The sequence below is a fragment of the Salvelinus sp. IW2-2015 genome, linkage group LG1, assembly GCF_002910315.2.
Source record: "Salvelinus sp. IW2-2015 linkage group LG1, ASM291031v2, whole genome shotgun sequence".
Classification (NCBI taxonomy): Eukaryota; Metazoa; Chordata; class Actinopteri; order Salmoniformes; family Salmonidae; genus Salvelinus; species Salvelinus sp. IW2-2015.
Genome location: NC_036838.1, coordinates 54822677 through 54832860, shown reverse-complemented (window position 1 = coordinate 54832860; position 10184 = coordinate 54822677). Strand labels below are relative to the sequence as shown.

Sequence of the window (10184 nt, the reverse complement as noted above, 5' to 3'; positions counted from 1 at the left end):
AGGGTGAGGATCAGCCCAGAACTACACGGCAGTACCTGGTCAATGACCTGAAGAGAGCTGGGACCACAGTCTCAAAGAAAACCATTAGTAACACACTACGCCGTCATGGATTAAATCCTGCAGCGCACGCAAGGTCCCCCTGCTCAAGCCAGCGCAGTCCAGGCCCGTCTTTAAGTTTGCCAATGGGGCCATGTATCACGAGATCTTGGCCAACAACCTCCTTCCCTCAGTAAGAGCATTGAAGATGGGTCGTGGCTGGGTCTTCCAGCATGACAACGACCTGAAAGACACAGCCAGGGCAACTAAGAAGTGGCTCCGTAAGAAGCATCTCAAGGTCCTGGAGTGGCCTAGCCAGTCTCCAGACCTGAACCCAATAGAAAATCTTTGGAGGGAGCTGAAAGTCCGTATTGCCCAGCGACAGCCCCGAAACCTGAAGGATCTGGAGAAGGTCTGTATGGAGGAGTGGGCCAAAATCCCTGCTGCAGTGTGTGCAAACCTGGTCAAGAACTACAGGAAACGTATGATCTCTGTAATTGCAAACAAAGGTTTCTGTACCAAATATTAAGTTCTGCTTTTCTGATGTATCAAATACTTATGTCATGCAATAAAATGCAAATTAATTACTTACAAATCATACAATGTGATTTTCTGGATTTTGTTTTTGATTCCGTCTCTCACAGGTGAAGTGTGCCTATGATAAAGATTACAGACCTCTACATGCTTTGTAAGTAGGAAAACCTGCAAAATCGGCAGTGTATCAAATACTTGTTCTCCCCACTGTACCTGCCCTCCAGGACACCTACACCACCCGATGTCACAGGAAGGCCATAAAGATCATCAAGGACAACAACCACCCGAGCCACTGCCTGTTCACCCCGCTATCATCCAGAAGGCGAGGTCAGTACAGGTGCATCAAAGCAGGGACCGAGAGACTGAAAAACAGCTTCTATCTCAAGGCCATCAGACTGTTAAACAGCCACCACTAACATTGAGTGGCTGCTGCCAACATACTGACTCAAATCTCTAGCCACTTTAATAATGGGAATTGATGGAAATGTATGTAAAAATGTATCACTAGCCACTTTAAACAATGCCACTTAATATAATGTTTACATACCCTACATTACTCATCTCATATGTATATGTATATACTGTACTCTATATCATCTACTGCATCTTGCCATCTTTATGTAATACATGTATCACTAGCCACTTTAAACTATGCCACTTTTATGTTTACATACCCTACATACTCATCTCACATGTATATACTGTACTCTACTCTACCATCTACTGCATCTTGCCTATGCCGTTCTGTACCATCACTTATTCATATATATTTATGTACATATTCTTTAAATCAAATCAAATCAAGTTTATTTATATTAGCCCTTCGTACATCAGCTAATATCTCGAAGTGCTGTACAGAAACCCAGCCTAAAACCCCAAAACAGCAAGCAATGCAGGTGTAGAAGCACGGCGGCTAGGAAAAACTCCCTAGAAAGGCCAAAACCTAGGAAGAAACCTAGAGAGGAACCAGGCTATGAGGGGTGGCCAGTCCTCTTCTGGCTGTGCCGGGTGGAGATTATAACAGAACATGGCCAAGATGTTCAAATGTTCATAAATGACCAGCATGGTCAAATAATAATCAGGAGTAAATGTCAGTTGGCTTTTCATAGACGATCATTAAGAGTATCTCTACCGCTCCTGCGGTCTCTAGAGAGTTGAAAACAGCAGGTCTGGGACAGGTAGCACGTCCGGTGGACAGGTCAGGGTACCATAGCCGCAGGCAGAACAGTTGAAACTGGAACAGCAGCAAGGCCCTTTATCCCTTTACACTTGTGTGTATAAGGTAGTAGTTGTGGAATTGTTAGGTTAGATTACTCGTTGGTTATTACTGGATTGTCAGAACTAGAAGCACAAGCATTTCACTACACTCGCATTAACATCTGCTAACCATGTGTATGTGACAAATAAAATTTTATTTTATTTGATAAATACAAATATATACCAGTTTCATTTCAGGACCCAAACATTGACAGCTGTGCCATATAGTATTGCAAAATAGTTGGGAAGAGATTTTCGATGTACCGATTCCATGGCACATGGTTTATGAATTGACACACAATGTTCAGATTATTATAACCTACTGCAGGACTAAAACCAATGGGTTTAACCTTCTGAATTAATGATTATATTGAATATAGAAGCCGCCTCTTAATGAGTTCCGAGAGCCCATCTGTTATCCAATGAATACTACTATGAATTATTATTATTATTATTATTATTAACCCTGCATTATAATTATATAAAAGCCTCTTAGATATTCTGTGTTTTTATTTACAGTAGAGATGGACAGCTGGAGGCATTTTGTTTTTCAAAAGCGTATCAGGCTATAAATTCTACAAACAACGTTTCCATGATGGTCTATTAGAAGGACAACAGACTCTTCATACCTCCATTTATTTACAAAAGGATAGTCTAATAGCTCGGCTAGGTGTAAAAATCCCACAAAATTGCAATGTATTAAGTACTCTAAAGTTTAACATTTTTAACTCCAAATCTCATGCAACCGCAAAATGTCAGATCAAGCATATACTGTACAGTATTTATGCTTTCGTTAATTGAATAATTATAAAAATACTCTTTCAAAATACAGATGTTTATTTCAACTATCAGCAGGACAATAGGGAATAAATATCACTGAATGACAGAGCATGGGGACTGGTCTTGATAAATCAATCAGATTTTTATGTGGAAATGTAAGGATTATTTTGCTCTTCACTCGCAGTCACTTAGTATTTTAGACCTACTCCCGACCGGTCCTGTTGTACAGCGTCATATTTTCCTAACTGAAACCATTAATTACATCGCTTTAGCCATGATTGTAAAATTAATCAAGGCTCCCTTTGTTATTTAGTTTTATAACTAAAATGCTTGACTGTATTTAAAGACATGGATGACTTGTATGCTGTGTGATGACATGCACAAATTCATGAGTGATTGATTGATGTACTGTATATTTAAGTAGGCCTTTATTCCAATAAGAAAGTTACACTAACACAGCTACAGTAAGAAATGCATTTTCGATTTCTTGGCATAGAAACACGTTGTACAGTGCCATATTTTCCTAACGGAAACCCTTAGGCCTACAGTACATCGACTACAGTAAGAAATGCATTTTAGTTTTTTCTTGGAATAGAAAAATCATAATTTTCAACAAATTAAATAAGCTACATTTCTAAAAAGCTATCCCATATAGTATGTTCTATTCAAGACTCCCTTTGACTCTTAGTCCTACAGCTCCAAGTCATTTCAATAACTTAGCTTCTCAAAGATGCTCTCTGGTGGACAAACTATCACTAACTACCATTAATGGCAACAATGGCTAACACTTAAAAACCGTGCCATAGAATTTTGTGGCAGCCCGCAAGCTGTGCTGCAGTATGACGCATCTTTTAAAGGAAGAACCACTGTACATGTAAATTAAACTGTTAGTTAACCTTTTGTCAATAGGGGGTGCTGTTAGCACTTATCTTCTTTTGACATTGCCAAATTAAACTGCCTAGTAGTCAATTCTTGCTCGTACAATATGCATATTATTGTTATTATTGGATAGAAAACACTCTCTAGTTTCTATAACCGTTGGAATTATGTCTCTGAGTGGAACAGAACTCTATCTACAGCACTTTCCCTGACAGGGAGTGAGATTTCAGAAATCTTGGCCTCTGGTCCCAGGTCAGTTTTAATGTCCCTGTGAATGCTATGAGGATACAAACACTGCCTACACCTTCCTCTAGATGTCAGTAAGTGGTGACAATTTGAATGGAGTCGATTGCGCAATCAGGGCCTGTATAAAACCAGAAAAGACCGGAAGTAGCTTTCTTTTGGATCCTGCGCTGGACGCATGAAGGGCGTGGACCGACCCCTTTCCAAGCCTTGGTTTAGCCAGTAATATATCGCCGGTCATGTTTTTACTTGTTATAGGTGTAAAACATCATAAGGTAGTTAATTTAAACCGTTTTATAGCAATTTATATCCGTTTAGTGCGATTTTGAGGCATTTATTTGTGACGCTCTTCCATGAGCTGGGCACGTTTCCTGTACATACCGAACGTTATTGGCCATTTCGACGGGACAAGAGGACATCTTTCGACCAAAAGACGATTAGACCGGAGAAAGGATACTTTGCCCAAGATTCTGATGAAGAACAGCTCACAGTAAGAACTATTTATGATGATAAATCGCTGTTCTGTTGAAAAATTTTAAACGCATATATCGCCATTTTGTTATGTGTAGCTTCGCTTGGCGGACCCGGTATTGCACAGTAAGGATAATTTTAGAAATGTAAGCCAGCGATTGCATTAAGAACTAATTTGTCTTTCGATTCCTGTCAACCCTGTATTTTGTAGTCAAGTTTATGATTAGCTATCGATTAGACTAGATCACTCCAAAGATAGCGCCCGACATTTTCAGGCCAGTTTTGCTACTATTCTCATTGTTAACCACGTTTTTTTGTGGCTAAATATGCACATTTTCGAACAAACTCTATATGTATGTTGTAATATTGATGTTACAGGAGTGTCATCGGAAGAATTCTGAGAAGGTTAGTGAAAAAATTTATATATTTTGGTGATCATAACGTTATCGCTCCCGTTGCCTTGGATTCATGCTGGGTAACGTTTGCCATGTGGTATGCTAATATAACGATTTATTGTGTTTTCGCTGTAAAACGCTTAGAAAATCTGAAATATTGTCTGAATTCACAAGATCTGTGTCTTTCCATTGCTATGCTTTGTCTATTTTTATGAAATGTTTTATGATGAGTAAATTGGTAATACACTTGCTCTCTGTATTTATTCTAGTCGAGTTGTGATGGTGGGTGCAATTGTAAACTATGATCTACCTGAAATATGCACATTTTTCTAACAAAAACTATCCTATACAATAAATATGTTATCAGACTGTCATCTGATGAGTTTTTTTCTTGGTTAGTGGCTATCAATATCTTTATTTGGCCGAATTGGTGATAGCTACTGGTGGAGAGAAAAAATGGTGGACAAAGAAAAATTGTGTCTTTTGCTAACGTGGTTAGCAATAGATTTACATATTGTGTCTTCCTGTAAAACATTTTAAAAATCAGAAATGATTGCTGGATTCACAAGAAGTGGATCTTTCATCTGGTATCTTGGACTTGTAATTGAATGATATTTAGATGCTACTATTTACTTGTGACGCTATGCTAGCTATGCTATTCAGCTTTTTACTGGTGGGGGTGGGGGTGCTCCCGGATCCGGGTTTCTGACTCGGTAGAAGAAACCCAGTACATGTCTATTAGACTGTTACATGTATATACTGTTAGTTAAACCCAGTACATGTCTACTAGACTGGTAGTTAAACCCAGTACAAGTCAATTAAACTGTTAGTTAAACCCAGCGGCGTCCCACTGAGCTCTCTACTGTTATCAATTGTTCAGCCATACTCTTTACTCTTATCAATGAGTGTGCTTACCCAGTTTGAGGCTGCAGGTTCTGGTGTGTGTGTTCCGGGGGTGTTTGGCGTAGCAGGTGTAGGCCTGTCCATTCTGGGTGGAGTTAGAACGAAGTACCAGGATCTTGGAAGTCTCCACTTCTGGCCCCTCCCCTCTTCTTTAGGCCCCTCCCACCACACCACAGCCATGGGAGACCCACCTACAAGAACAGTATTATTATAATTATATGTATTGTTGTTGTGGTGGTTGTTTGTGGCTGTTACTGTTGTTGTGGTTACCTTCCCAGGAGCAGGACAGCAGCAGGTACTGTTTCATCCCGGTGGCATAAGCAGAACACACTGGCTCACCATAAGGAGACCCTGAGAGAGAGAGAGATATATATATTTAATAACTGGGTGATCGAGCCCTGAATACTGATTGGCTGACAGCCGTGGTATATTGTATAACACGAGTATGTCAAAACATTTATTTTTACTGCTCAAATTACGTTGGTAACCAGTAGGTGGTTTGTTGTATATGGTCAATATACCACGGCTAAGGGCCGTATCCAGGCACTCCGCGTTGCGTCGTGGTTAAGAACAGCCCTTTGCCGTGGTATATTGCCCATTACCACACCCCCTCGTGCATTATTGCTTAAATATATTAGGGGCAGCTGTGTGTGATGTACAGTCCCGTGCTGTACAGCGGTGTGTGATGTACAGGCCCGTGCCGTACAGCGGTGTGTGATGTTCAGACCCGTAACGTACAGCGGTGTGTGATGTTTCAGACCCGTAACGTACAGCTGTGTGTGATGTACAGGCCCGTGCCGTACAGCGGTGTGTGATGTACAGGCCCGTCCGTACAGCGGTGTGTGATGTTCAGACCCGTAACGTACAGCTGTGTGTGATGTACAGGCCCGTGCCGTACAGCGGTGTTGATGTTCAGACCCGTAACGTACAGCTGTGGTGTGATGTACAGGCCCGTGCCGTACAGCTGTGTGTGTTGTACAGGCCCGCTGCTGTACAGCTCGTGTGTGTGATGTACAGGCCCGTTCCGTACAGCGGTGTGTGATGTTCAGACCCGTAACGTACAGCGGTGTGTGATGTACAGGCCCGTTCCGTACGCGGTGTGTGATGTTCAGGCCCGTGCCGTACAGCTGTGTGTGATGTACAGGCCCGTGCTGTACAGCGGTGTGTGATGTTCAGACCCGTAACGTACAGCTGTGTGTGATGTTCAACCCGTAACGTACAGCTGTGTGTGATGTACAGGCCCGTGTCGTACAGTGGTGTGTGATGTTCAGGCCCCTCATTGTCAAAATACTGAAGTATTCCTTTAATAAACCTGTTTGAAAAACAAAAACTATACTGAAACTATCAACTGAAATGTACTGACTCCAAAACGAACAAAATGTCAATAAAAGACATAATGGATTAACAATTACATTTTTATTTTAACACACACATGCATACACACACACACACACACACACACACACACACACACGCACGCACGCACGCACACACACACCCGATAACATATGCACTATACACACACATACACATGGATTTTGTACTGTAGATACTGTATCTGGTAGTGGTAGAGTAGGGGCCTGAGGGCACACTGTGTTGTGGAATCTGCAGTCTGCTGCACCGACCAAGCAATTGTAGCGTAGTCTACTCTTGATGCAGAAACGAGAGACCACATGTTGCTGTTTTATAAAAATAGCTAAATATTTGGGCAAGGAAATATTTCTGGTTGGTCTCAGGTAATGTAATGTAATGTAGGATGGTAGTCTTTTCAATATGGGATTGAGTGAAGTAGAAGCAATGATGTTGAATGAGCAACTAATGAGCATGGAGAGCCTCACAAGTTTTAAGAAATTACCTCAGGCCTGTGTCTTTCACTCCAAATGACCTGAGGCCTGGGACTTTCACTCCAAATGACCTCTGGCCTGTGTCTTTCACTTCAAATGACCCCAGGCCTGTGTCTTTCACTTCAATTGACCTCAGGCCTGTGTCTTTCACTCCAAATGACCGCAGGTCTGTGTCTTTCACTCCAAATGACCCCAGGCCTGTGACTTTCACTCCAAATGACCTGAGGCCTGTGTCTTTCACTCCAATACGGCTATTTTACTTACTTTTGCAGCTCTTCATCAGAGCCTTTATTTAAATAGGCAAGTCAGTTAAGAACAAATTCTTATTTACAATGACGGCCTACCAAAAGGCAGAAGGCCTCCTGCGGAGATGGAGGCTGGGATTTAAAAAAATATAGGACAAAACACACATCACGACAAGAGAGACACCACAACACTACATAAAGAGAGACCTTATACAACAACATAGCATGGCAGCAACACATGACAACAATGCATGGTAGCAACACAACATGACAACAACATGGTAGCAACACAATATGGCAGCAGCACAACATGGTAGTAGCAGCAGTAAACATGGTACAAACATTATTGGGCACAGACAACAGCACAAAGGACAAGGTAGAGACAACAAAACATCACGCCAAGTAGCCACAACTGTCAGGAAGAGTGTCCATGATTGAGTCTTTGAATGAAGAGATGGAGATAAAACTGTCCAGTTTGAGTGTTTTTTGCAGCCTGAAAGGATTTGAGAAATATGATTGGTTGACTATAGGCCTATGACACTGGCCTACGTCTCATGTAGCGCTGCGCAGGATATCAGATCTGAACCACGATTTGAGTGTTTAACACCACCAGTAGGTAGGCTTACCACATCCTTATGATATCTTTTCATAAGCACAACCTGACTGCAAGAGACAGGTTGGAATGTCTGACTGAAATACGGGACAAATCAACCTTTTTTTACTAAATTAGTGGTGTTTGAATTTGTTGATGAAATGCAAGACATGATTGTTTGGTTGCAGGACAAAGGGCCAAAATGCAGGTCTGTCCCGCACAGTCCGGGACATTTGGTCACCCTCGGCCCCTTCCAGAGAGACCAGCACCACCCTACACCACCAGGCTCCATCCAGAGAGACCTGCATCACCAGGCTCCATCCAGAGAGACCATCTCTACCCTACACCACCAGGCCCTATCCAGAGAGACCAGCACCACCCTGCACACCCAGGCTCCATCCAGAGAGACCAGCACCAACCCCACCCTACAACACAGGCCCCATCCAGAGAGACCATCTCTACCCTACACCACCAGGCCCCATCCAGAGAGACCAGCACCACCCAGGCCCATCCAGAGAGACCAATCTCTACCCTACACCACCAGGCCCCATCCAGAGAGACCAGCACCACCAGGCTCCATCCAAAGAGACCATCTCTACCTACACCACCAGGCCCTCCAGAGAGACCAGCACCACCCAACCACCACCCGGCCATCCAGAGAGACCAGCACACCTACACCATCGGGCCCCTTCCAGAGAGACCAGCACCACCCTACACCACCAGGCCCCATCCAGAGAGACCATCTTACCCTACACCACCAGGCCCCATCCAGAAGAGACCAGCACCACCAGGCCCCATCCAGAGAAGACCATCTCTCCCTACACCACAGGCCCCATCCAGAGAGACCAGCACCACCGGGCTCCATCCAAAGAGACCATCTCTACCCTACACCACACAGGCCCTATCCAGAGAGACCAGCACCACCTGCACACCCAGGCTCCATCCAGAGAGACCAGCACCCTTCCTACACCATCGGGCCCCTTCCAGAGAGACCAGCACCACACCTACACCACCAGGCCCCATCCAGAGAGACCATCTCTACCCTACACCACCAGGCCCCATCCAGAAGAGACCAGCACCACCAGGCCCCATCCAGAGAGACCATCTCTACCCTACACACCAGGCCCCATCCAGAGAGACCAGCACCACCAGGCCCCATCCAGAGAGACCTCATCACCACAACCACCACCAGGCCCCATCCAGAGAGACCAGCACCACCCAACCACCACCAGGCCCCATCCAGAGAGACAGCACCACCCTACACCATCGGCCCCTTCCAGAAGACAGCACCACCCACCACCAGGCCCCATCCAGAGAGACCATCTCTACCCTACACCACCAGGCCCCATCCATCCAGAGAGACCAGCACCACCAGGCCCATCCAGAGAGACCATCTCTACCCTACACCACCAGGCCCCATCCAGAGAGACCAGCACCACCGGCTCCATCCAAAGAGACCATCTCTACCCTACACCACCAGGCCCCTCATCGGAGAGACCAGCACACCCGCCACACCGGCTCCATCAGAGAGACCAGCACCACCTACACCATCGGGCCCTTCCAGAGAGACCAGCACCACCCTACAACCACCAGGCCCCATCCAGAGAGACCAGACCCCTACACCATCGGCCCCTTCCAGAGAGACCAGCACCACCCTACACCACCAGGCCCATCCAGAGAGACCATCTTACCTACACCACCAGGCCCCTCCAGAGAGACCAGCAACCACCGCCCATCCAGAAGACCATCTCTACCCTACACCACCAGGCCCCATCCAGAGAGACACAGCACCACCGGGCTCCATCCAAAGAGACCATCTCTACCCTAACACCACAGGTCCCTATCCAGAGAGACCAGCACCACCCCAACACCCAGGCCCATCCAGAGAAGCACCACACCTACACACATCGGGCCCCTTCCAAGAGAGACCAGCACACCTACAACCACAGGCCCATCCAGAGAGACCATCTCTACCCTACACCACCAGGCCCCATCCAGAGAGACC

General features: G+C 44.9%; 1 pseudogene; it reads right to left on the bottom strand.

Annotated features, from left to right (window-relative positions):
* LOC139027583 (V-set and immunoglobulin domain-containing protein 10-like 2) overlaps positions 1-10184 on the bottom strand; it is a 123250-nt pseudogene that overhangs the window by 79116 nt on the left and 33950 nt on the right.